Source organism: Dasypus novemcinctus, chromosome 11 (genome assembly GCF_030445035.2).
Source record: "Dasypus novemcinctus isolate mDasNov1 chromosome 11, mDasNov1.1.hap2, whole genome shotgun sequence".
NCBI lineage: Eukaryota > Metazoa > Chordata > Mammalia > Cingulata > Dasypodidae > Dasypus > Dasypus novemcinctus.
In genome coordinates this window covers 80,049,721-80,055,493 of record NC_080683.1, presented here as the reverse complement: position 1 = coordinate 80,055,493, position 5,773 = coordinate 80,049,721, and the positions used below count along the sequence as shown (strand labels likewise).

General features: G+C 38.3%; 1 pseudogene; it reads left to right on the top strand.

The window, feature by feature from the left end:
* Positions 1-333: 333 nt before the first annotated feature.
* LOC101417005 (protein FAM133B pseudogene) lies at positions 334-1,717 on the top strand (annotated as a pseudogene).
* The last annotated feature ends 4,056 nt before the right edge of the window (positions 1,718-5,773 follow it).

Below are 5,773 nucleotides of genomic sequence, written 5' to 3'. Positions count from 1 at the left end.
CAATTCCAAAGTCCCAAAAATGCCCCTATGTTACACCTATTATTCCCTCTTCTTCCCTTCATAAACTCTGGTAATAATGGTACAAGTTCTTCCATTGCTAGAATAAAAATCAGTGTATAATGGAATAATAATGTCTACTTTAGTTCATTGTTCACTCTCTAGTCTTGAGGATTTTGTGATGGTGATGCCTACTCTGTTTCTAATTGAGATGGGCTTAGACCCCATTAGGGAGATGGATGGAACTATCTTGCTTGCAGTTGCAGACACTCTCTTTTCCTTGGTATGGGCTTTGTCCATGATCATCTCCTTAAATCATGTCCTTAAATTTAATCCATGCCGGTGGTGGTTGTGAACCCATTGTAAGTAGGAACTTTTGATGAGATTACTTAAGTTGAGGTGTAGCCCAGCCCAATTAGGATGGGTCTTAATTCTTAATTCTATTACTGGAGGCCTTTAAAAGAGAATGAAATTCAGACAGAGAGCAAGAAAGCCAAATGAAGCCAGAAGCACATCAGGGGAAACGAGAAGAGAACTGAGAGGCCAGGATAGGCTGATATGTGCATTTTCATATGACAGAGCCACTAAGGACCAAGCAATGTTGGCAGCCAGCCTCAGAAGCCAAGTCTTAAGAAAGAAAGCATTATCGTGATGATTCTTTGATGTGGACTTTCTCTTAGCCTCAAAACCATGAGCTAATAAATTCCCAGGGTTTAAGCCAACCCATTGTATGGTATTTGCTTGAGCAGCCAAGGAAAGTAAAATACCATGTATGACAAAATTTTAGGCCATGTATTTAGGGGTTTTAAGTGTCCTTCTGCAACCTTTATTCATCTATAACTCAACTTTATTCTCTATTTTGAACCTCTAGTTTGCTTAATGGCAAAAACTAACAACAGACAGAAGGATCTGTGGCAGGTCCGCTTTGCCACTTTTCTGGCCCTGTCTCCCTCTGCATCTGACTGTGAACTCTGAGAGCTGTCGGCAAAGGAGACGGTCCAGCAGCCTATATGAACCCAATAGCAATGGCCAGATCCAGGGGTCCAATCCAGTTGTCAGGGCCAACGATACAAGGTTATCTGAATCGACCGAGGCCCAGCTGGGAAGAAGTGAAAGAGCAACTAGAAATGAAAAAGAAATGCTCCAAGGCATTAGCTGAATTTGAAGAAAAAATGAATGAAAACTGGAACAAAGACTTAGAAAAAAACACAATGAGAAATTTCATCCAAAAAGTGAGAGTTCATCCAAAACGAAAAGAGAAAAGAGAAAAGAAATCTGGTAGGTATTCGTCGTCGTCTTCATCAAGCTCTGATTCTTCTGGCAGTTCTTCAGATTCTCAAGATGTGGCTAAGAAATAAGGAAAAAGGAGAAAGAAAAAGAAGAACCAGTCATCCAAATCTTGGGAAAGTTCATTTCAGAAACCAAATCAGACATAAGGTAATTTAAAAGAGAAAAGAAGTCAAAGATTCAACTGAGAAAGAAAAGACAATAAAGGACTGAAAAAAAAAAAAAAGAAAAAAGAAAGAAAGATGTATCCTGAAGATAAAACTTTATCAGCTGAGTCCTTGTCAGAATCAGATTATATTAAGGAGGTAAGAGCAAAAAAGAAGATAAACAGTGAAGAGTGAGAAAAAGCAGCAACAACAACAACAACAAAAAACAAAACCAAAAGAAGCATAAGAAACATAGTAGGAAGAAGAAAAAGAAGGCTGCTAGCTAAAGTCCTGATTCTCCATAACATTAAAATTATTCCTGGACTCTCCAATAGCCACTCAGATGCCACTGTGTGAAAGGGTCGTAATTGTTGCCTGTTGCTTGAACTTTTTTTCCCCTCTTTCAGTGCTTAATAGCTCTGAGAGATAGTACACTGCCGTTATATTCAGATATTTGGGGATAAAGTGAATATTTTTTACAAAATTATCTAATTATAAATCAACAAAAATTGCATCTGGATACATCTTTAAGATGTTGTCAGAAATATCCAGACAGCTTTAGTTAGCATTTTTGAAGTAGGGATTACATTGATATTCCAAACTCCTGTCTGTAGATACACGTATTTTAATTCCCCCCCCCTTGTATACTTTTTATTTACCTGGGGAAGGAAATTTTAGGGTATGGGGGAGTGGTTTGCAATCTCTTTGGCTAGCAGTATAACGATCCTTTGATCTTCACACATTGTGTTTTTGTGAATGCAGCAGCCATGCTTCCTGGGGAGGTCAGAACAGGATACCAGCATCTCACCCTTTACTGCGTTTAGTGACATCCTTCGACTCTGCCACGTGCTGCCTCGAATGAACCAGAGAAATGGCCCTGTGCAGCATGAGAATGCCCCAAATACTCTGCAATTTACCTCCACTTCTATAAGTCTGAATATTTTTTAGCATTACAATGTGTTGTATCACGTGAAATAATTTTGACTACACTTTAACTTGGAGAGATACTTTTTGAACTAAATACCTAAAAGGTTCTAAAATGCATGTTTTATACTGTCAAGTTTTAACTAATTAGAAAGATTTTATATAACCAGTATAGCTAAATTTTTTTGGATGAAATTTGTTAGGCTGCAATATTTAGTCTTGGTAACTCCTTACTCTTGCTATCTTAAGTTCATTACTGTGTTTAATGGCATACTTGCCGAGCTATTTAGCATGTAAAAGGCAGGTTTTGATTTGTCTATTTTTAACAGCTTCCTTTTGAAGCTGAGACTTACTATACACAAGTCGAGAGGCAGGCCTGTTAAGTGGAGTGGTGTCTAGTTACATAAAATTATTGCCAGAACCATAATAAATATAAGGTTTTAAAAGTTAAAAATATTGTGTGATTTATGTATCTTTAAAAAAAAGATAATAAAAATTGAAAATGTTAAAAATACAATCAAAAATTAGTTATTGATATACTTTATCAGGCCAGAATTTTCTCTCCCCCATCCTCCCCTTTTTCTCCTTGGGATTAGTTCTGGGATGTAAAAGTGGCATCAGGGTGGCAGGGAGGATATCAGGTTCCTGATATTAGTCCACGTGGTGCCTACTAACTTGTCCATTTATGCGTTTGGGCAGGGGCGTAGTAAGTACACTGGGATGGCATCCACTGAAATGTAATGGTTTCCACTATTTTCCCAGTCACATGAACCACTCACTATCTGCATCCTACTTGACTTCCCCTTATGGCAACCAGAAGACAAATTGGGTCTGCCAGTTTGCAAATCAACTTCTCCTAGCTGATTTCCATGATCTTTTGTTGGCAGAGAAATTCTTGGTGCTATCCCATGCTCCTTGGAGACTTCTTTAGAGGACACTGGTGTAGTTTGGACCTGCTCTGCTTGACCACAGCTCACTGCCACCTCTATTCTGATATGCCATTTTCTAGCCTGCACAACAGGGTCGCAGCTCACTGGCATTTGGTTTCTGCCTATATAACCTCCACCTGAGGGATTAAGGGTGATTTTAGGAATCCAGGCCTTTGTGATGCCTTTTCTTCTTCCTCCATCTCTATCTGTATCCTTTACTCCAGCACAGATAGGTACGTTGCATTATCTATACATCAGTTCTAGCCACTGACTTAACAGTTAGAAAATCCAGAAGTGAATATGTGTGGGGAGAGGGTGTTAAAATAATTTGCCTTTCTAATGTATCTGAAAAAAAAAAAAAAGGTTCTTTTTTTTAAAAAAAATGTTACATTAAAAAAATATAAGAGGTCCCCATATATTGTTTATATTATCTTTTGTTTATATTGTATTTGTTTATATTACCTTGTGTGAAGTATGGTAAGGCCATACACAGATCAAAAGAAACAGAGACTGGACATTTGAAAGATTCATTATTACCAACAGTTCCCTGGGGAGAGGGCAGCACCTATGCAGGGCCAGGGGGAAAAACACCAAGGCTGGTCCCCAGCCCTGAGGCAGAGAGAGCACATGGGACTGAGAAAGTGTCTTTATTGTGGTTTCTGTAAGGTGTGTGCAAGGGTGGGATAGGTGCACTCCTGTGAGGGATTTGCTGGCTATGCGTGTCCCTGCATCGGGGGGTGGAATTACCTAAGAGTAACACATATAGGTGAGACTTGGGGGATGCTGATAAATATTAAAGCACCAATTTACAGAAGCCAGAAAATGTGGTTGATACAATAATGAATGAGTGTTCAAGCAAGACACTTGGGATGAGGGGTAACAAAAACTAAGTTACCAACTGCACCTAAAAGACACAAGAGTTCGTTCAGGCTCCTCTTCTTACTAGTTGTGTGACCTTGAACAAATCACTTAACCTCCCTGAGATTTGGTTTCCTGATCTATATCTAGAGACCCTTGTAAAAGAATCAAATTAAAAAAGAACATGATGTCCATTTGTCAAATGTAAATGATATGGTATTATTATAAGATTTTTAAATTTTTGGTTTAATTTAAAACTATTGTGTGTAGGTAAAATGTGAAATGAGGTAAAAGTATTTCAGGAGAAGCCTGGATTTCAATAATTTAATTCCTTAAGGCAGTTTAAATACACAAAACTCCAGGGTTTGAATCAGGTATGTGAAATTTGCCCGTTTTCAATGTCCTGAAGCACAAAATTTGCATTTGTATAAATGAACTCAACGATTTCCCACATTATCCTCTATCAGAAATTAATGAATGTCATAAAATTATCATGTTGAAAACCTTGCATTTTTCAATGTATATGGCCTTGTGATTAAGTTCCGCTTCTTCAATAAGATTTTAAAAAAAGAATAACGATGAGAAAATGGATAAAATTCAAGCAGAATGAGGGAACAAATGTTATTGGAAACACTGAGTAAAATTGTTACAGATGGCTCTCTAGGTGTTGAGAGTGTTCTCAAGATAAATATTTAAGTTGCACAAATTTCGTATGACTAATAGTACTTTAGAATAATTAAATCATATATTGCAAATAACACTTATGTGGGCAACTACCCAGCACTCTTCTTTGCACAATATTCAGTGTAAAATTCTCTTTTTCCTTAGGTTTGAAATGTCAACTTATGTTTCATGAAATATGCCAAAGGGGAATTTCATGTGGGCTTTGCAATATGCTAGTTCCCACTGCAGTTACTTTCCCACTGTGCTTATGTATCACATGTGTACTTGCCTCTGTGAGTGAAATGGCACCGCAGCAGTGAGGGGGAGACTCACCTGCCCAGCTTGACATAAGTGACAGCTCAATGGGGTTTCACTGGAACATTTATGAAGTTTTTGGTCGTGGCCACTGCCAGCTCAGTAGATAATTATAATAAGTGAATTTTGTCTGGAAGCCAAGGAAAGAAAATCTATCTGGCATTGAGATAAAAGAAGATGACTTTATTGTTTTACCAACGCTTGTACTTGCAGTTGGAATCCGTGGCAGCAGTAGGGAATAGAAATCATGCTCTTCCTTCCATGCCTTTCTGAACCCAGAACAAAGCAATTACATTTTTAAAAGAAACCATTTAGAGGACAACCAATTTCACTGCAAGCATCCCGGAATCCAACAGCTTAACATGGCTCTGGTTGGAATGACATCTCTAAAACTGTATCTCTGCTGCTGTGTGAATCTTGTGTTCACTATAATTTGGTAGCAGAGACTGTATGAATTGAAGACTACAGGGTGGGGTCCCCCCTGTGGGGAGATTCTGCTGCTATCATGGCTGTTTATCTCCCCAATCATAGTAAGTCACCTTGAAGTGGGCTCCCTAGGAGGTGGGAGAAAATGTGAGGGAGAAATTTCTTCACAACAGCAGGGTAGACAAGTGGCTAAGCTTATTACATAATTCTGATTGTTTAGTATATTTC